Raw genomic sequence first — 22,832 nt, 5'->3', positions numbered from 1 at the left:
CTAGGAGTTTCAATTGCATTTTTTTCTAGGAGTTTCTCTAGGAATTCCCCAAAGAGCTCTCTTGAGATTGCCTCTAAGAGTTCCTCCAGAAGTTTCTCTAGGAACCTTTGAAAAGTTCAAATGCATATTTTCTAAGAGTTTGTTCTGGAATTCTTCGAGAGGTTCTTCCGGATATGCCTGAACGAGTTCCCACCCTTAGTAATTTGTCCAGCAGTTTCTGCGGGGCTTCCTTTAGAAGTTTCTCCAAGAGTTCCTATGGTCTCGCCGGGAATTCTATTAGGATTTCCTCCAAGAATTACTCTAGGAGTTCCACCAGGAATTTCTGTACAAGTTCTTCCGGGAATCCTAAGAATTTTTTCGGGAATTACTCTTGGTGATCATTCAACAATTCCTCCAGGAACTCCTCCAAACAATTCTTAAGTAGTATACCTCTAATTCCTGTAGGAGTACCTCCAAGAATTTCTTGAGAAATCTCTCCGGAAATATCTCTAGGAATACCTCTAGAAATTACTCTAGAAGTTGAACATGCCTTTTTTCACGAGTTACTCCTGGATTTCCTCGAGGAGTTTCTCGGAGAATTCTACCAGAAATTCGTCCAGATTTTTTTCAAGAAGCTCTTCTAGAGTTTCTCCGGAAACTCTTTCAGAAGTACCGATTGGATTTTTTTATGAGATCATCCGGGAATTTCTCTAGAATTTCTCTGAGAGATTCTCCGAGGATTCCTCAAGGAATTCCTCGAGGAGTTTCTCCGGTTAATCCGCTAGGTGGTCTTCTGGGAATTGCTATAGAAGTTCCAAGAGGATTTTTTTTCTAGAAGTCTCCCCGAAAATTACTCTAGGAATTCCAAGAATTTCGCTAGGAGTCCTTCCGGGAGTTTTCTTGGGAGTTCCATCAAAAATTCCTCTAGAGGTTCATCCGGAAATTACTCTTCGAGCTCCTATCGGATTTCTTTCTAAGAGTTGCTCCGGAAATTCCTCTAGGAGATTCAATTTGATTTTATTCTAGGAGTTCCTCCAAGAATTTTCCTAGGAGTTCTTTTGGAAATTTTTCAAATGTGATTTTTTCTAAGTGTTCGTACATAAATTTCTCGAGAAGTTCTCCAGGAAATGCCTATGGGAGTTTAACCGGGAATTCCTGAAGGAGTTCCTACCCCAGTATTTTCTCGATGGGTTTCTCCGGGAATCTAGATCCTAGATTCCTCTAGGATTTCCTCCAAAAATTCCTCTAGGAGTTCCTCCGGAACTTCTTCAAAAAGTTCACCAGAATCTCGTCTAGGAATTCTTTCAAGAATTTATCTAAACATTCTTCTATAAATTCTTCAGGTAGCTCCTCCGGAAATTGATCTTCGAGTTTTTATAAGATTTCTTTCTGGGAGTTCTTCAGGGAATTTCTCGAGATTTCCCTAGCCAGTCCTCCGGAAATTCCTCTAGGAGTTTCAATCGGATTTTTTTTTTCTAGGGGGTCCTCCAAGAATTCCCCAAAAAGTTTTCTCGAGATTTCTTCTAGAGGATCCTCCAGCAATTTATAAGGAGGCCTCAGCGAAATTCTTCTAGAAATTCAAATGGGATTTTTTCTAAGAGTTCGTACGTTCGTATCTCTGAGAATTCTTGTAGTTTTGCCGGGATTTCTACTAGAATTCCTTCAATAATTCCTCTAGAAGTTCCTCCAGAAATACCTCAAGAAGTTCCTCCAGAAATTCTTCCAGGAATTTCTCTAGAAGTTCTCCCGGGAATTCTTCTAGGAGTGTCTCCGGGAGTTCTACTTGGTCGTCAACCAGCAATTTCTTCAGACGTTCCTCCAAAAAATCTTTAAGAAATATCTCCTGGAATTCCTCTAGGAGTATGTCTCCCGAGAATTCCTCTACAAATTTCTCCAGATTTTTTTCTAAGAGTTCCTCCTGAAATTCTTCTAGGAGCTACTACGGGATTTTTTCTTTTAGTTCGTTCGAGAATTCCACGAGTGGATCCTTCGGGAATTCTTCTTGAAATTTCTTCAGAAACTCATCTTGAAATTCCTTCAGAAATTCCTCTACGAGTAACTCCAGGAATTTCTCCAGGAGTTTCTCCTAGAATACCAACTAGAAGTCTCTCTGGGAATTCTTCTAGGACTTCCAAGAATTTCTCTAAGAGTCCCCCTGGGAGCTTCATTGGGGGTTCCTCTAGGAGGTGCTCCAAAAATTTCTATAAGACTTTCTCCTTGTTCCTCAAGGAGTTTCTTCAGCAATTTCTCTACAGGTGTTTCAAAAACTATTCTATGAATTTATTTTTAAAGTTCCTGCGGGAATTCCTCTATGCTGTCGTTCGGGACTTCTTCTAGGAGTTACAATGTATTTTTTTTTCTTGGAGTTAAACGGAAATTGCTCTACGTAGAATTAGCGACACCAGTAGAATTCGTCCAACATTACCTCCGAAAATTCCTATGGAAGTTCCTTCGGGAATTCCTCAAGGTGTTTCTCCGCATATTTACCCAGGATTTCCACCGCAAATTCTTCTAATTGTTTTCTTCAGTAATTTCTCTTACAATTTCTCCACGAATTCCTCTGGGAGTTGCTCCAGGGGTTCCTCCAGAAATACTTCTTGGAGTTCCCTTCAGAATTCATCTAGGTGGTCTTCTGGGAATTCCTCTCTAGGAGTTTCATAGGAATTTTTTTTTCCTAAAATCTCACCGGGAATTCCTCTGGGAGTTCCTCCGGGTATTATTACTTGAATATCCCAAAGAGTGTCGTAAGCAATTTTCTTCAAAGGCCATCCAGGAATTATTTTATGAGTTTCTCCCGAAATTCCTCTTGGAGTTCCTCTAAAAATCCTGCAAGAAATCCCGTCGGGAATTTTTATAGGAGTACCTTCAAAAATTTCTCTATAAGTTCCTCCTGGAGTTCTTCTTGAGATTTTGTGTGTATGTTTCTCCGGGAATTAAACTAAAGTTTCTCTAAGAAATCCTGTCGGAGTATTTTCAAGGACTTTTCAAAAGTTCCTCCGAAATTGCTCTACCAGTTCTCAAAGAATTTCTTTCTAGCAGATCCTCCGGTGATTCTTCGGGGAGATACCCCGAGAATTTCTGCAGGCGATCCCGATATTCCTCTAGAAGTTTCAATGGGATCTTTTTCTTGGAGTTTCTCCATGAATTCCTCGAGTGATTCTTCCGGAGTTTCCCCGGGAATTGCTCTGGGAGTTTCATTTCTCCTAGAGAAATGGCTGAAGAAACTCCATGAGGAATTTAAGGAGGAACTCCTGGAAGAATTCCGAGAGGAACACCCAGAGAAATTCCAGGAGGAAGTCCTAGAGGTATACCTGGAGGAACTCCTAGAGCAATTCCCAGAGGAATACCTAGAGGAGTTCTTGAAGGAACTCCCAAAAGAATCCCCGAAGAGAATTTTAGAAAAAAAAAATCTCTTGGAACTCCTGAAGGAATGCACCTAAAGAAAGAGGATCTCCAAGAGGCATACTTGGAGGAACTCCTATAAAAAATCCCGCTGGAACTCATCGAAGAGAAACACCTAGAAAAACTCCTAGAAAAACTCCACAGATTATTACAGGAGTTTTCTCTGAGATTCCTTCGGCAATTCCTCCTGGAGTTCTTCCGGGATTTCAACTTAGGATTCCACTTGAAAATCCTCTAGGCATTCATACTAGGATTCCACCTAGACTTCCTTCAATGATTTCTCTCTTTCTTCCTGGCATTCCTACTGACATTCCTCCAGGAATTCCTCTTGGCATTCCTCTAGGAATCTCCTGGGATTCTTCCAGGGATTCTGCCTGAAATTCCTCCAAGGATTCCTCCAGGAATTCCTCCAGGAATTCCTCATGGGATTCCTGCGTGAATTTCTCCTCAGATTCCTCCATGAAATCTTCCTTGGATCCTCCTTGGAATTCCTCCTAGGACTCCTCCAAGAAATCCTCCTCGGGATTCCTAGAGGAGCTCTTCCTAGGATTATTACATAGCTTCCTTTTGGTATTCCACCAATAATTCTTCCTGGGATTTTTCCAGGAATTTCTCTTCGGATTCCTTCAGATATTACTCTAAGGAATCCTCTAGGAATTCTTTCAAGAATATCTCCAGGAATTCCTTCTAGGATACTCAAAGGTTTTTTTTTCTGAGATTTTACCAGCAATTCTTCCTGGGAAGAATCCCAATCCAAGAATTCCTCTTGGAGTTTCTCCAGAAAATTCTCCTATGATTCCCCCAAGAAATCCTCCTGGGATTCCTTTTGGAATTCATCTTCGTCAATCTTCCTGAGCTTCCTATGGCAATTACTCCTGGTATATCTCTATGAATTCCTCCTGAGGTTTCTCCAAAAAGGCCTTCAAGAATTTCTCCAGAAATTCATCCAAGCCATTCCTCTTGGGAATCCTCCGGGAATGTCTTCGGAAATGCTTCAGGAATTCCACAAATATATCTTCTGAAACTCCTCTTAGGATTCCTCCTAGTATCAATACAGGAATTAATTCTTGGATTCCTTCAGCCATTTTTCTCTGAATTTTCCAAGGCTTCCACCACGAAATTTTACAGGAATTGTTCCAAGGATTCTTACATGAGTTTTTTCTGGGTTCCTTCTACAATTCGTCCTAGAATTCCTCTAGGAATTCATCCTAGGATTCCACTTGGAAGTCCTTTAGGAGTTCGTCGTAGGGTTCAACTTGGAATTCCAACATGGATTGCTCCAAAAATGCCTCCAAGTATTCCTTCAGGGGATCCTTTAGGAATTCCTCTAGGCATTCTTCTGGGAGTACCTCGTGGGATTGTTCCAGGCATTCCTGCTGGGATTCTTCCAGGAATTCCAGGTATTCCTATTGGCATTCCTCCAGGTATTCCTCTTGGCATTCCTCATGGGATTCCTCCAGGAATTCCTCCTGGCATTCATCCGTGAATTCCTCCTTGAATTCCTCCAGGAAATCCTCCTAGGATTCTTCCAGGAAATCCTCCTGGGATTCCTCCAGGAAATCCTGGGAGGTTTTCTATAAATTTCTCCTAAGATTTTTCTAAATTTTGTTGCGGGGCTTCCTACAGAAATTTCTCCTCAGGTTTCTTTAGGTGTTCCTCCAAAGATTTCTCCAGGATTTCTTTTGGGAATACTCCAGGCATACCTTCGGAAAATCTTCAGGAATTCTTCCAGAAGCTCCACCTGGGACTCCTCCATTAAATCCTCCTGCGATTCCTTCAGGAAATCCTCCTGGGATTCTTCCTGGAACTCTTCCTTGTATTATAACAGGCAATAACTCTGGAATTTCTGAATCAATTCTTCCAGGGATTTGTTCAGGAATTCCTCCAGATTTTTTTTTTGGATTCCACTAAGAATTCCTCCAGAAGCAATGCTTATGAGAAATCTCAGTAGGATTTGCTGGAGAAATCTCAGTAGGATTTCCTGGAGAAATCTCAGTAGGATTTCCTGGAGAAATCTCAAGAGGAATTCCTGGAGGGATCTCAGTAGGAATTTCTGGTGGAAACTCATTAGGAATTTCTGAAGGAATCCCAAGAGGAATTTAAGGAGGAATAGAAAAATTGGGAGAAATATCTGGTGGAATCCAAGGAAAAATTCCTAGAAGAATTCTAGAACGATTTTCTGGAAGAATCTTACGAGGAATTTCTGGAAGATCACCAGAAGGAATTTCTAGAGGAACCCCAAGGGAAATTCCTTCAGGAACTCCAGGATGAATTCCTGGAGATATCTTGGGAGGAATTTCTGCAAGAATCCAAGAAGTAATTTCTGAAAAAACCTAGAAGGAACTCCTGGAAAAATCCCAAGAAAAATGCTTGGAAGAATCCTAGGTAGAATTTCTGAGAAAATCCCAGGAGGAATTTCTGGATGAGTCCTTGAAGGAAATCCTGTAGGAATCCGAGGAAGAATTCCTAGAGGAATCCCGGGAGGAAACCCTGGAGAAATCTCAGAAGAAATTCGTGGAGGAATTTCAGGAGGAATTTCTCAAGGAATCACGGTTACAACTGTTGTGGGAATCCCAGAAGGAATTCCTCGAAACATCCCGGAAAGTATTCCTTGAGAATGCTTAGGAGAAATTCCTTGAGAAATTCCAAGAGGAATTTCTATAGAGGAATCCCAAGATGAATTCCTGGAGGAACCCCAGTAGAAACGCCCTCAGGAAATCCAGGAGGAATTCCAGTAGAAACCCCGGGAGGAATTTTATGAGGAATTTATCAAAAAAAAATCCTGAGAGAAATTCCTGGAAGAATCTCAATTTGTGGAGAAATTCTTGGAGAAATGCTTGTAGAATCGAAGGCAGAAATACTGGAAGAATCCAGGAAGGAACTCTTGGGGGAATCCCAGGAGTAAGTCTTGAAGGTATCCCAGAAGGAACGTCGAGTTCTAGGAGGAATTTTGCAAAGATGACCCGCAGGATTTCCTGAAGGAATCGCAGGACGAATGCTAGGAAGACTCCAAGGAGGGATTCCTGAAAGAGTTCCAGAAGAAGTTCCTGGAAGGAAATCATAAAGAATCTCCGCAGCAATTTCAAAAGAACTTCATAAAGGAATCTCAGGAGGAATTTCTGGAAGAATCCCAGGAGGAATTTCTGGAAGAATCCGAGAAGCAATTCCTGGAGGAATCGCAATAAGAATCCCTGAAGTCCTAAAGGAATCTAAGACAAAATTCCAGTAAGAATTCAATAATTAATTCATGGAGGAATCCCAGGAGAAATTCGTGAAAGAATTCCTGGAGGAATCCTTGAAACAATCACTTTAGAAATTCCAAGAGGAATTCCTGGAGGAATCCCAGTAAGAATCCTAGGAGGATCCTTGAGTTCTTCGGAAATTCTTATTGCGATTTTTCCGGGAATACTACCTGCGATTCCTCCAGGAATTGCTTCTTGGATTTTTCCAGAATTCCTCCACAAATTCATTTTGGGATTCCTCAGGAAGTCTGAATGGAATTCTTCCAGGAATTCCTCTTGGGATTAATCCAAGAATGCTTCCTAGAATTTCTCTAGGAATTCCTCCCATAATTTCTCGAGAAATTTCGCCTGGGATTCTTCCAGGAATTTCTCTCAGGATTTTTATTTTTGATAAATTCCTCCTAAAATTCATCCATGAATTCCTCCTGGGATCCCCCCAGGAATTTCTCCTTGGATTCCTCCCACGATATACTTTCAGGAATTCCTTCAACAAATTTCCCAGGAATTCCTTCCAGGGTTTTTCTATGAATTTCTTCTTGTAATCTTCGAGGAATTCCTCCCGGGGTTTCTACTGGAATTCCTCCTGGATTTCCTGCAGGGATTTTCCTTGGGATTCCTCCAGGAATTCATCTTGGGATTCCTCTAGGAATTCGTCTTGGAATTTCTCAAGGAATTTCTCCTAAGCATTCTCAAGGAATACTTTCCGGGATGTTTCGAGGAATTCCTCCTGGGATTCCCACAACAGTTTTAACCGTGATTCCTTGAGAAATTCCTCCTGAAATTCCTCCACGAATTTCTTCTGAGATTCCTTTCAGCCAGACGCTGGTTCCTACAGGATTTCCTTCAAGGACTCATCCAGAAATTCCTTCTGGGATTTTCTCAGAAATTCTACCTAGGATTCTTCCAAGCATTTTTCTTGGGATTTTTCCAAGAGTTTTTTCTGGGATTCCTCCAGGAGTTCCTTCTAGGTTTTTTTTTTAGGAATTACTCCTTGGATTCTTGCAGAAATTCCACCCAGGGTATCTCCAGGAATTTATCCTGGAGTTCCTGCAGAAATTTCCCTTGGGGTTCCTCCAGAAATTCCTTCTGGTGATCTTCTAGAAATTCCTCATAGGATTCTTCCAGAAAATCGTTCTAGAATTCTTCTAGGAATTTTTCCTTCGATTCCACCAGATAGGGTAATTGTTCCCATCGTTGCGGTAGTACCTTTTGTTGCGGTAATGGCAATTGAGCACTTTTTCGACTGAAATGTTACCAAAAGATATTTTTAATAGATGTATGGTGCTTAAATTATGAGATTGCACCATTTGTTTGCTTAAGATTTGCCCAAAAACCTATTTTAAAAAAATATTTTCATAAATGTGTTTGCTGCTGTGTTCCTATTGTTGCGGTAGTGTTCCTAATGTTGCGGTATTCCATATGATTTCAATGGGATACCGCAACAATAGGAACAAAATACCGCAACATTAGGAACACATACCGCAACATTAGGAACACAATGATCTTTCAGATAAAAACGAATAAAATGCTCATAACAACATCAAAGTGGCAATATTTCGTTATTTTCCCGTAGATTAAGGATGGATTTTATTATTTTCAATTCAATCCATGTAAAAAGTTTGCTTGGGGCGATACAATTGTGGTTTAAACATGAACCCAGCGCTTAACTCCTCCATGATCGGATCAATTACCCTATTTCTCCAAATTTTTTTATACCTCCTAAAATTCCTCTTGGGATTCCTTCAGGAATTCCTATTGAGATTTCCTCCAGAAACTCCTACTGAGAATCCTCCAGGAATTCCTCTTGAGATTTCTCCAGGAAATCCTACTGAGATTTCTCATAAGAGTTGCTACAGGAGGAATTCTTAGTGGAATCAAAAAAAAATCTGGAGGAATTGCTGAACAAATCCCTGGAAGAATTGATTCAGAAATTCCAGAATAAATTCCTGTTATAATGCAAGGAAGAGTTCCTGGAGGAATCCCAGGAAGATTTCCTGAAGGAATCGCAGGATGATTTAATGGAGGAGTCCCAGGTGGAGCTTCTGGAAGAATTCCTGAAGATTTTCCGAAGATATGCCTGGAGAATTCCCAAAAGAAATTCCTGGAGAAATCTTTGGAGGAACACCTTAAGAAACCTTAGGAGGAATTTCTTTAGGACACCCCGCAACAAAATTTAGAGGAATCCTAGGAGAAATTTATAGAAAACCTCCCAGGATTTCCTGGAGGAATCCTAGGAGGATTTCCTGGAGGAATTCAAGGAGGAATTCACGGATGAATGCCAGGAGGAATTCCTGGAGGAATCCCATGAGGAATTCCAAGAGGAATACCTGGAGGAATGCAATAGGAATACCTGGAATTCCTGGAAGAATCCCAGCAGAAATGCCTGGAACAATCCCACGAGATACTCCCAGAAGAATTCCAAGAGGAATTCCTGGAGGATCCCCTGAAGGAATACTTGGAGGTATTTTTGGAGCAATCCATGTTGGAATTCCAAGTTGAATCCTACGATGAACTCCTAACGGACTTCCAAGTGGAACCCTATGATGAATTCCTAGAGGAATTCTAGGACGAATTGCAGAAGGAACCCCAGAAAAAACTCATGTAAGAATCCTTGGAGCAATTCCTGTAAAATTTCGTGGTGGAAGCCTTGGAAAATTCATAGAAAAATAGCTGAAGGAATCCAAGAATTAATTCCTGTATTGATACTAGGAGGAATCCCAGGAGGAGTTTCAGAAGATATATTTGTGGAATTCCTGAAGGATTTCCGAAGATATTCCTGGAGGATTCCCAAGAGGAATGGCTTGGATGAATTCCTTGAGAAATTCTTGAAGGCCTTCTTGGAGAAACCTCAGGAGGAATTCCTAGATAAATACCAGGAGGAATTCCCAAAGGAAGCTCAGGAAGACTACGAAAAGGAATCCCAGGAGAAATCCGAAGATGAATTCCAAAAGGAATCCCAGGAGGATTTCCTGGGGGAATCATCGGAGAATTTTCTGGAGAAACTCTATGAGGAATTCTTGGAGAAATCCCAGGAAGAATTGCTGGTAAAATCTCAGAAAAAAAACCTGTGAGTATCCTAGAAGGAATTCCTGAAGATATTCTTGAAGGAATTCCTAGAGCATTCCTTAGAGTAATATCTGAAGAAATTCGAAGAGAAATTCCTGGAAAAATCCCAGGAAGAATTATTGGTGGAATACCAGAAGGAAGCTATGTTATAATCCTAGGAAGAGTTCCTATAGGAATCCCAAGGAGGATTTCCTGGAGGAGTCCTAGGAGGAATTTCTGGAGGAATCCAAGGAGGATCCAAGGAAGAATCCGAGGAATCCGAGGAGGAATTCACGAAAGAATCCCATGAGGAATTCCAAGAGGAATTCCTGGAGGAATCGTCGGAGGAATTCCTGGAAGAATCCCAGAAAGAATTCCAGATAGAATCCCAGGAGATTCCTAGAGGAATGCCAAGAGGAATTCCTGGAGGAATGTCAGGAGGAATGCCAGGAAGTATTTCTGGAGAAATCAATGAAGGAATTCTAGGTGGAATCCTAGCATGAATTCCTAGAGGATTTCCAAGTGGAATCCTAAGTTGAAATCCCGGAAGAACTTCTCTTCGATGAGTTCCAGTGGGATTTTTTATAGGAGTTCTTCCAGGTATGCCTCTTGGAGATCCTTTGGTAAATTCTTTAGGTGCATTCCTTCAGGAGTTCCAAGAGATTTTTTTTCTAAAATTCTCTTCGGGGTTTCTTTTAGGAGTTCCTTCAAAAACTCCTCTAGGAATTCCTCTGGGAATTGCTCTAGAAGTTCCTCCAGGTATACCTCTAGGACTTCCTCCGGGAATTGCTCTGGGAGTTCCTCCCGGAATTCTTCCAGGGGTTTCTCCTTAAATTCCTCATGGAGTTTTTTCAGCCATTTCTCTAAGAGAAATGAAACTCCCAGAGCAACTCCCGGGGAAACTCCGGAAGAATCACTCGAGGAATTTATGGAGAATCTCCAAGAAAAAGATTCCATTGAAACTTCTAGAGGAATATCAGGATCGCCTGCAGAAATTCTCGGGGTATCTCCCCGAAGAATCACCAGAGGATCTGCTAGAAAGAAATTCCTTGAGAACTGGTAGAGCAATTTCGGAGGAACTTTTGAAAAATCCTTGAAAATACTCCGACAGGATTTCTTAGAGAAACTTTAGTTTAATTCCCTGAGAAACATACAAAAAATCAATTAGAACTCCTAAAGAAAAACACGGAGGGCAGCCTAAAGGAATTCTCAGAGGAACTCCAAGAAAAATTTCAAGAGGAACTCTAGGAGGAACTTATGGAGAAATTTCTGAAGGTACTCCTATAAAAATTCCCGACGGAATTTCTTGCAGGATGTTTAGAGGAACTTCAAGAGGAAATGACATCTGAAGGAAATTGCTTACGACACTTTTTGAGAAATTCAAGTAATAATACCCGAAGGAACTCCCAGAGGAATTCCCGGTGAGAATTTAGGAAAAAAATCCTATGAAACTCCTAGAGAGGAATTCCCAGAAGACCACCTAGATAAATTCTGAAGGGAACTCCAAGAGGTATTTTTGGAGGAACCCCTGGAGCAACTCTCAGAGGAATTTCCGAAGAAATTGTAAGATAAATTACTGAAGGAAACAATTAGAAGAATTTGCGGTGGGAATCCCTTGAGGAATTCCCGAAGGAACTTCCATAGGAATTTTCGGAGGTAATTTTGGACGAATTCTACTGGTATCGCTAATTCTACGTAGAGCAATTTCCGGAGGAACTCCAAGAAAAAAAATAAATTGTAACTCCTAGAAGAAGTCTCGAAGGACAGCATAGAGGAATTCCCGCAGGAACTATAAAAAGAAACTCATAGAATAGTTTTTGAAACACCTGTAGAGAAATTGCTGAAGAAACTCCTTGAGGAACAAGGAGAAAGTCTTATAGAAATTCTGGGAGAACCTCCTAGAGGAACCCCCAATGAAACTCCCAGGGGGACTCTTAGTGAAATTCTTGGAAGTCCTAGAAGAATTCCCAGAGAGACTTCTGAAAGGTATTCCAGGAGAAACTCCTGGAGAAATTCCTGGAGTTACTCATAGAGGAATTTCTGAAGGAATTTCAAGATGAGTTTCTGAAGGAACTTCAAGAGGAATTCCCGAAGGATCCACTCGTGGAGTTCTCGAACGAACTAAAAGAAAAAATCCCGTAGGAACTCCTAGAAGAATTTCAGGAGGAACTCTTAGAAAAAAAATCTGGAGGAATTTGTAGAGGAATTCCCGGGAGAGATACTCCTAGAGGAATTCCAGGAGATATTTCTTAAGGATTTTTTTTTGAGGAACGTCTAGAGAAATTGCTGGTTGACCACCAAGAAGAATTCCCGGAGACACTCCTAGAAGAATTCCCGGGAGAACTTCTAGAGAAATTCCTGGAAGAATTTCTGGAGGAACTTCTTGAGGTATTTCTGGAGGAACTTCTAGAGGAATTATTGAAGGAATCCTAGTAGAAATCCCGGCAAAACTACAGGAATTCCCAGAGAAACTTATCGAGAAAATCCTGGGAGTATAAACTCTTTCAGGGATTCCCGGTGAAACTCCTGAGATTTCTCAAGTAAATTCTCTCGAGATTTCGCGAGAGATTTCGCCTGGGATTCTTCCAGGAATTTCTCCCAGGATTTTCTTGATAAATCCCTCATAAAATTCCTCCATGTGTTCTTCCTGGGATTGCTCCAGGAATTCCTCCTGGGATTTCCGCAAGATTTTTCCTGGGATCCCTTCAGGAATTACTCCTTCGATTCCTCCCACGATACAACCAGGAATTCTTCCCGGGATTTTCTCAGGCATTCATGTGAAAATTCCACTGGAGGTTTCTACTAGAATTCTTTCAGAAATTCCTTCTAGGATTCCTCCAGGAATTCCTTCAACAAATTCTCCAGGAATTCCTTCCAGGGTTTTTCCATGAATTTCTAGTTGTAATTTTCGAGGAATTCCTCCCGGGGTTTCTGCTGCAGGAATTTCTCTTGGGGATTCTCCAGGAATTTATCTTGGGGTTCCTCCAGGAATTCCTCTTGGAATTTCTCAAGGAATTCCTCCTGAGCATTCTCAAGGAATTCTTTCCGGGATGTTTCGAGGAATTCCTCCTCGGATTCCCACAACAGTTTCATCCGTGGTTCATTGAGAAATTTCTCCACGAATTTCTTCTGGGACTCCTCCAGGGTTTCCTCCCGGGATTCCTCTAGGAATTATTCCTCGGATTCCTACAGGATTTTCTTCAAGGACTCATCCAGAAATTTCTCCTGGGATTCTCTCAGAAATTCTACATAGGATTCTTCCATGCATTTTTCCTGGGATTTTTTTATGATTTTTTTCTTGCGATTCCTCCAGGAGTTCCTTCTGGGATTTTTCCAGGAATTACTTCTTGGATTCTTGCAGAAATTCCCCCCAGGATATCTCCAGGAATTCATCCTGGAGTTCCTGCAGGGATTTTCCTTGGGGTTCCTCCAGGAATGCCTTCTGATGATCTTCCAGAAATTCTTCGTAAGATTCTTCCAGAAAATCATTCTAGAATTCTTCTAGGAATTTTTCCTTGGATTCCACCAGGCATTTCTTCCAATTTTTAAGTCCTCCTAAAATTCCTCTTGGGATTCCTTCAGGAATTCCTCTTGAGCTTCCTCCAGGAATTCCTACTGAGATTTCTCCTAAGAATAGCTACTGGAGGAATTCCTAGTGGAACCAAAAAAGAAATTTTTGAAGGAATTGCTGAACAAATCCCTGAAAAAATTGATTCGGAAATCCCAGAATAAATTTCAGTTATAATTCAAGGAAGAGTTCCAGGAGGAATTCCAGAAAGATTACAGGAGTCACAGGTGAAATTTCTGGAAGAATTCCTGAAGAATTTGCGTTATGCTTAGAGAATTCGCAAAAGAAATTCCTGGAGAAAACTTTGGAGGAATACCTAAAGAAGCCTGAGGAGGAATTCCTAGAGAAATAATAGGAGAAATTCCTATAGGAAGCCCCGCGACCAAATTTAGAGGAATCCTAGGAGAAATTTCTAGAAAACCCTGCAGGGTTTCATGGAAGAATCTTAGGAGGACTTCCTGGAGGAATCCTAGGAGGATATGCTGGAGGAATCCAAAGAGGGATTCACAGATGAAACCCAGGAGGAATGCCAAGAGGAATACCTGGAGGCATGTCAATAGAAATACCTGGAATTTCTGGAAGAATCCCAGCGGGAATGCCTGGAACAATCCCACGAGGTACTCCCAGAAGGATTCCTGGAGGAATGTCAAGAGAAATTCCAGGACGATCCTCTGAAGGAATTCCTGATGGAATACTGGGAGGTATTTTTGGAGCAATCTATGAAGGAATTCCAAGTCGAATCCTAGCTGAATTCCTAGAGGATTTCCAAGTGGAATCCTAGGATGAATCCTAGGAATCCTAGGAGGAATTCTAGGGCGAATTGCAGAAGAAACCCCAGAAGAAACTCATGTAAGAATTCTTGGAGCAATTCCTGTAGAAATTCGTGGAGGAAGGCTTAGAAAATTCATAAAGGAATCCAAAGAATAATTACTGCAGGAATTGCTGGATCAATCACTGGGAAAATGGCTGAAGGAATCCAAGAATAAATTCCTGTATGGATACTAGGAAGAATTCCTGGAGGATCCACAGAAACATTTCACGAATGAATCCCAGAGGAGGATTTTAAGGTGATATTTTTGTGAAATTCCTGAAGGATTTCCGAAGATATTGTTGCAGGATTCCCAAGAGGAATGGCTTGGATGAATCCCAGGAGAAATGCCTGTAAAAATTCTTGAAGGCATTTTTGGAGAAACATCAGAAGGAATTCCTGGAGAAATACCAGAAGGAATGCCCATGGGAAGCTCAGGAAGACTTCTAAAAGGAATCCCAGGAGAAATCCGAAGAGGAATTCCTGAAAGAATCCCAGAAGGATTTCCTGGGGGAATCCTAGGAGAATTTTCTGGAGAAATTCTTGGAGAAATCCAAGGAGGAAATCCCAGGAGAAACTGTCGGTGAAATCTCAGTAAAAAAAACCTGTGAGTATCCTAGAAGGAGTTCCTGGTGATATTCTTGATGGAATTCCAAGAGTAATTTCTGAAGAAATCCGAAGAGAAAATCCTGGAAAAATCCCAGGAAGGATCGTTGGAGGAATACCAAAAGAAAACCATGCAATAATCCTAAGAAGAGTTCCTCTAGGAATCCCGAGGAGGATTTCCTGAAGGAGTCCTGGGAGAAAGTTCTGGAGGAATCCTTGGAGGATTTCCAGGAGGAATACAAGGAAGATTTCATGGAGGAACTCAAGGAAGAATTCACGAATGAATCCCAGGAGGAACTCCTGGAAGAATCCCATGAGGAATTACAAGAGGAATTCCTGGAGGAATCCTCGCAAGAATTCCTAGAAGAATCCCAGAAAGAATTCCTGGAAGAATCCCAGGAGGAATTTCTAGAGGAATGCCAAGAGCAATTCCTGGAGGAATGTCAGGAAGAATTCCTGGGAGAACCCCTAAAAGAATGCCAGGAAGTATTTCTGGAGTAATCCATGAAAGAATTCTAGGTGGAATCCTAGCATGAATTCCTAGAGGATTTCCAAGCGGATTCCTAAGATAAATGCCTAGAGAAATTCCAGCAGGAATTGCAGAAGGAATCCCAGAAGAAACTCCTGTAAGAATCCTGTACCTATTAATTCCTGGAGGAATCCTTTCAGAATTCCTAGAGGAATTCAAAGAGCAATTTGTGGAGAATCCAAGAAGAAATTCCCGTATTATTACTAGGGAGAGTTCCTGGAGTAATCCCAGGAGCATTTCCCGGAGGAAACCTAGGAGGAATTCCTGGAGGGGACATTTGTGTTGGAATTCTTGAAGGATTTCCGAAAATATTCCTGGAGGATTCCCAAGAGGAATGGTCTGGAGTAATTCCAGGAGAAATTCTTGAAGACATTTTAGGAGAGTCCTCAGGAGGAATTCCTAAAGAAGTTCCTGGAGGAGTTCCCATAGGAAGCTCATGAAGCCTTCGAAAAGGAATCCCAGAAGAAATTTCTTAAGAAATCCGAATAGGAATTCCTGAAGGAATCCCGGGAGGATTTCCTGGGGGAATCCTAGTAAACATTTCTGGAGAAATCCTAATTCCTGGAGGAATCCTAGAAAAATTTCCTGGAGGAATCCTAGGATAAATTCCTGGAGGAATCCCAGGTGAATTGCTAAAGAAATCTCAAGAAAAATGAGATTCTGTGAGATTCCTAGGAGGAGTTCCTGGAGATATTATTGGAAGAATTCCCAGAGGATTCGTTGGAGAAATTCCTGGAGAAATCCCAGAAAGAATTATTGATGGAATACCCGAAGAATAACATGTAATAATCATAGGAAGAGTTCCTGCATACCAGGAGGATTTGCTGAACTAAATCCTGGCCATCCGGAAGAACAACCCACGCAACAGTTGATTCCAACACCAGCAGACGCCGAGCACACAAGCGCAGTACTCCCGGATGATTTCCAGAGAAACTCGTTACCCAATCATCACCTTACCCATCCTTGAAAAATGTGACCTCCTAACCTCGAGTTGCCCTAATTTAGAGTACATTGGCCTCTATTCAGAACTAATCACTAAAATTAAGTAGTTATTGCCTTCAATAAATTAACTAGATTAAAAAAAAAAAAGATTTCCAGGAGGAATCTTAGGAGGAATTCGTAGAGGTATCCCAGTTGGAATTCCTTTAGAAATCCCAGAAGGAATTCCTAGTGGAATTCCAGGAGGAATTTCTGAAGAAAATCCTGTAAGAATCAGAGAAGGAATTCCGGGAGGAATTCTAAGTATGTATCCAATAGTCAAGAATTATACATAGATTCTTCAAAAATCCTTGAAATCCTTTAGTGGACCAATGTATGGACAAAGAATTAAAGATATGGACAAAAAATTATATAAGGTTCGCGTAGTTTCTTCAAAAATCCTTGAACTACCTTATAGATAAAATATGGTCAAGAATTTCAAGTAATCCTAAAATTGATTAAGTTTACATAGTTTTTTTCGAAATCCTCGAATTACCTTAGCGAACCAAGATAAGAACAAAAAAAAATCTAAATATTTCTCAAAGTCGTTAATTTTTTATAGATTCTTCAAAAATACTCAAACTATCTTTGCGGACAAATAATTCCTAATATTTTTACGAATGTAGAATAAGAAATTCTACATTTTTAAAATATTCAAATAAACTTATAGAGCATTCACAAATGACGTAGCTTTTCCCATACCTATTACATGGTGCGTAGCAATTTGAGGAACTCCATTCTATCCCAAAATTGCTACGTGATTTATGGACGGTCCCTTAGAGGATCCAGGTATGAACAAGAAATTCCAAAAGTCAAGAATTTTACACAGATTCTTCAAAAATCCTTGAACTTCTCTAGCGGACCGAGATGTGTACAAATAACACTAGCTTACAAAATAAATCGAAAGTCGTGAGCTTCTATCAACGACCAAAATTTTTGATGCATAACTATGTGCTGATATCAAGAACGTGCAGCAAAAAAATTTAAGTAGAACAGTTTTTAAGTTTTTCCTGAAAATCGAGCTCTACAGTTTTCAAAAATATGAAATTTACTAATATATAAATATCTATCGTTGCGATCAACCAATTTTCAATCCTTTTCCATAAATAGAAAGCTGAATACAATATGTTTCAATCATCTGAACATAATTTTTGAATCAAATTAGTGGGATTCGAGATATTGGTGATTATATTGGCCAATCTGCTTAAATTTGAGCGAATTTTCCATAAAATAATGGAGATTTGTATTTTTATTTTTCAGTAAGAAAATATCAATTGAAAAATTCTTTCTCATGGGCAAAAAAGTTCCTTATATTCCTAAGAATGAAGAATAATAATTTATACTATTCGAAAATCCTCAAATTACCAAAGCGCACCCAGATTTGGACATGGAATTCCTAGTAATTCTAAATGTCGAAAATGGCGGGTATGATCTCCTAACGATTCATAAACTATTTATAATGGGAATTGCCTCTACTTTCATGTGATTAGTGTTATCGTCGGGCCTACAACACGATATAAAAGTACAGAATGGTTATTGGAAGAGAAAAGTCAAAATTTATAACTATGGAAGAGCTCATGGATGCAAAAGCCCACTAAAATGACGTTTGAGTAGTGCCGCATTTACAGAAAATTAACTCTTTTCAATGGCATAGCACAAAAATCAAACGTGGGAACACGTGCCTTGATTCACAGAACAGCAGGCTGAGCAGCAGGCTTCGTCTTAGTGAGAACAATAGGGCACTGCATGAAATTCTCTCCTTCTCTTTCACTCTTACAGAAATTTTGTAAACAACAAGGCCAAGAAACGTCAAAATCCCATACAAAATCAAAACAATGCAGTGCCATATACTCAAAAAAGAAGAAGAACAATACTCAAAAAGAAGAAGAAGAAGATATAAAACATCTCATCAATATTTTAGCAGAGTTACCATGCACAGTATCAAATCTGGAGCTCGATTTGAATAGGTCGTATGTACATTTGCCGAAATAAAATTCGATCAGTTTATTTTAGTTATTGTAGCAATAGGGAAGATATTTTGGAGATTTTTAATGATGTAACGGAAAGCCTGCTTTGTGATGATTCTGCTGTATGTATCAACTTTGTTCAATTTCAACGATTTTTGCTATAATAAGCGAATCCAACTGATCGAATTTTTAATCGACAAAAGCACATACGACCTTTTCAAATCGAGCTCCAGAAATGATACTTGTTTCCCAGAAATACTCAACTTTTGAGAATATCTATAAGTTTACTAAATTATCCAACAATGAATTTGATATAAATGATTGTGTTCATAATCGTTTTTTTTTCGCTCTGCTGTTTCTACCATTGCATTGATGTTATTTTTTTTCATTTGGTTTATAAGCAAAACAGGAATAAAAAAGAAAAATTGAAAAACGGTTAAAGTTTTTTGTTACAAATTTGATAATAAATGAAAAAAAAATATTTTATCTGTTTGGATTCGAGCACCTTAGAGGTGAACAACTAAACGCACCGCAGTCGTAAATACAGAGCCAACGATGGAGAGCGAAAGTAAACCGCGTAGGGTTGCCAACAATGCCTCGACTCTTCTAATTTCCTCACAGGGTGAATGATTGAAATAAAATGATAAATGTGTGCATACGTCTTTTGCTATATTTTCATTTTATTTCACTGCTACTTGCACTAGTGATATGAACCATTTTTATACTATAAACAAAAGCGTTTTCAGTATGTGACATAATTTCAAGTAGTTGGTAATGTATCCTACCACCACAAGACATTTTTGGTAACCCTGAATCCTTGCGCTACCCGCTATGCTCTTGCTCTTTCTCTGGATGAGAGAAAATGGGAGATTGGCTCCTCTCAAATTTGAGTAAATTTGAATGATTTTACCAAAATTACATTTTCTAAAAAAGCACGGTTTACAAAGTTTTATGCTGTAACATGTACTTTTTTTTACGTTTACAGCATCTATGAACTTATAATAGTATTTGCACATGGGCTTTTGAGGATACATGACTTTTTTGTGTATCAAATTTGCAAGTAAAGTGCACAACCATCTACTTTTTGTCTGTAGATTTGATCGCTCTTGACCACGGTATTCAAATTTGGGATATCCTAAAATCATGAAATTTTTACAGAAGACTCTGGGATACCTGAAGAATAATTGCACATGAGGAAATTGCGATATTCGACCTCATATTCGACAAATTACGCAGAATATACCAAAAACCCATGAAATCCTCTCTCTCGTGAGAAGCGTGACCTCAGACCTTAATGCTTGTATCGAGAAATTCAGGCTATGGAATGCATGAACCAATCCGGTTCATGTCTGACATTTTCAACAGTGTACACTACCTGTTCGACTTCAACACTTCCGCCGAGTCGTTCAAACGAAGGCTTCAGGATAGCCATCGATAGCTCAGAAGCTGAACATACTCTGTGGAAGAAACTATGTGTTTTTATTTTATATATATTTTTTTTGTGTTATGTGTAATGCTTTTATAGAATGACTTTTTTATTTATAATAATTTAGTTTTTAAGGCATTTTTGTACTATTATTATTATTATTTTTTGCCTATGTTTTAATGTGTATATGTATTCAAAAGATGCAGGGTTTTTATGCCTATTTGAGTGAGCCGTATGATGTGGGCAACTCAAAAAGGCTTTTCCCAGCCAGGCTTCATTAAGGCTCTATGCCCGATGAAGGTCAAAGAAATAAATAAATAAATAAATAAATAAATAAATATGTCGCGCCTATGTTCTAAGAAAAATTGTAAATATTGTTCTGGACGAATCATTAGTCCAAAATTAGTCAGGTAGATATAAGAGTGGGTAAATATTAGCAAGGTTAAAAAAATCGTATTTGCTCCACACCACTTATTCGATTCATAACGAGATTCTATGCCTTCTCCCAGAACTTGAGCTGATTTGGTTGAAAATGGAGACTGCACAAGCCCTTCAAAGTTTGTATGGACATTATCATGAGAAAACGATGTTGTTGCGCACAGATGCGCAGCCATAAATTTGAGTACACCGTGTTGTTAGATTAAGACAATAACAATAGAAATTGACATTCCCTCCCCCTGGATATTCGATCTTGACGCGATGGGAGGGCTTAACCCATTAGCACTTTAGCGCCAGTTCATTCACCACCGCTTGGACTTTGAGCTAGATATATCTAGTTTACGAGTTGAGCGCAAGTGAAGGAATCGCCGTAAGTGCTAATAGGAATCAAAGTAGTATCCGTCTTGCATTTATCACAAGTCAAAAACAAATTATAATTCAGCTTGCATAGACCTAATCTTTGCATTATTTGAATTTTCTCAAATTTAACAATAATTGTTAAATTTAACGTAACGCAAGAGTGGGTAGAGGAGGTCTCTGCGTTACACTCATCATTCGTTACTTGAATTCGTTAGTACACAGGACATGGGACGCTAGGATAAGTTGACTTACAGCCTTACAGATTAGATTCATTACAATTAGAAAATTATGGACTGATTAGGTAAAGATATAACTGTTGATTATAGGAGTTTATATTTGTATTTCTTATTTTTATGGGTTTTATTTAACTGATCAAAAAAAGGAGGAATTTAGTTAGGACTTAGGACGGTTGACACTGTAAAGGGTTACGATGGATATAATATTACTTTGGACTGAGATGATCACAGATATGCAGAAGACGACTAGCGAAATTAGAAACACAATTTGATACATTATTGACTATATTTTGACAAATAGGGTTTGACGAATTTCTTACAACATCGAATGGAAGCTCAAAAAGTGTTATCTATGTAACACTAATATGAGAGTTATTTGGGGATGATGCTGGTGCTGTCAATGACTAACAACGGCTATTGACACTATTGGTAATCAGCTTGAAATAATTTTCAGAATGTATTATAAAATAACTGAGGATATTATCTGATTATTGTTTGGGGAAGCTGTCAGAAAAACTAGTTGCCCATATCGGCTAAAAACGCTAGCTCTGGTAGCTGTCTTCGAATAATTTTCAGAAATATCAAATCTTTAAAAATTAGCTACGACACATTTTCTTTTCTTTTTGCTCTTTGTATATTTCTTAAGAATAGTACTCTGAAGGCGTTAACATAGACATAGACACCCTTTTTTTTATCTCTGAATGTTGTCCAGTGACCTCGGAGATTTTCGATTATTGAAATATTGTTCAATTATCAAATCATCTTTGGAGCTTCCATTCGATCAAAACTCTAGTGCGATGGGAAAAGTTAAGAACAGTATTTTTAAAAACTACTACGCTAATTACTACACACTTTGCTCAAGTTGACGACATCGTCTAGTCCATCGTGAGTATTGGTCCTAGTAGGGGGAAGTTGGAAAAGGGTCCAGGCTTTGCTATCAGCTGTCCTGCAGCTCCACCTAGTCACTCTTCAAAAAAAAAAAAAAAAAAACAAAAAAAAAAAATAAAAAAAAAAACAATAGAAATTGACATTGTAATGCATAAACCGAGAAAAGTCACGCTTAGTATTTTGTGGGGAGGAGCTAACTATGCTCTTTAATTTCGTGACCGAATATGTAAGTTTGACATACTATAAACTAAACCTTTTAAATAAATAAACTTGATGTTGCAGCTTTGTAGCTGATCGATCACGATCGATCAAAAACGATCAATTCCGACTATACATGTCAATGGTTGCTCCTCCGTGATTGATCTGAACTGGTACCAATTGTACTGAGATCCAAATGAATAAGGGCTGGGACACTCCACTTATTCTCAAAGTGCAATTCTAGCAGCTCATACATTTTGGATCAATACCGGCGCCGGCCAAGTCCTTATAGTCAGCTGGGAAGGGAAAGGAATGTTAGAGTGTACTGGTTGTTGCTACTAGAGACCGAGAGCACTCTGCGTCCCCACAACGCAGCACGGACTGGGGTATTTGTTAGATGGAAAGGATGGGAGATCTGGGAGTCACCGTTGGGTCGGTGATGCGATCCATGGATAGGGTTATTCATAGTATTCGTGATAGATTGTGTGGTGAATAAGGTGAATAAGGTCAAGCGGCACAGCACGCTTTGGTTGCATAACTTATAGGCGTTATATACACTGTGCTGTGAGTGGAAGTTGGAAGGGAGGGAAACGACTTTTTTTCAATTCGTTTCTGGTTCTAGCGATGGCTATGAACATATGAATATACATGAGTTGTATATGTAGAGAAGAGAGAGCGAGAGAAAGTGGATAGAAAGATACAAAGTAGGATGAAAAGGACGGGCCAGGGATTGAACCCATGACCTTCTGCATACGAATCAGAAGCGGTAGCCACTAGACCACCAAGCCCGTCGTGTTGCAGCTTTGTAGCTGATAAAGACAAATGCGCGTCTTAATTCTGCTGAAAGAATCAACTTTGCCGATGATGATCAAGCAATTCGATGTGCATCACTGTAATTTTCAGTGAAACATAGTAGCCTTGATTTCTATGTGCTATCTTTGGCGCCATGCGCAGCAATGTTGCCTGCTGGGAAGCTGAAGGATCAATGTTACAGTTTCTCCAGTTGGATAGAAATCGATAACTAATTAATGAGGCGTCCGATTTGAGTGCGGTCTTCGACAAAGTTGTAGCTGATAGACCAGCCTAGGAGTATCCGGGGTTCTATAACCCTCAAGGTTACATGAGAAAAATGCTATGGTCGATTGAATGGAAAACATCGTTT

At 39.6% G+C, this 22,832-nt stretch overlaps 1 protein-coding gene across 1 annotated transcript in view; it reads left to right on the top strand.

Moving 5' to 3' along the window:
- The window catches only part of LOC109408235 (protein kintoun), a 47,894-nt gene that overhangs the window by 18,960 nt on the left and 6,102 nt on the right, over positions 1-22,832 (top strand). The gene's annotated exons all lie outside the window — the stretch shown is intronic.

This window comes from Aedes albopictus, chromosome 2 (genome assembly GCF_035046485.1).
Source record: "Aedes albopictus strain Foshan chromosome 2, AalbF5, whole genome shotgun sequence".
In the NCBI taxonomy this organism is placed as follows: domain Eukaryota; kingdom Metazoa; phylum Arthropoda; class Insecta; order Diptera; family Culicidae; genus Aedes; species Aedes albopictus.
Note: the sequence above shows the minus strand (reverse complement) of the source record. Positions and strands in the feature narration are given on the sequence as shown.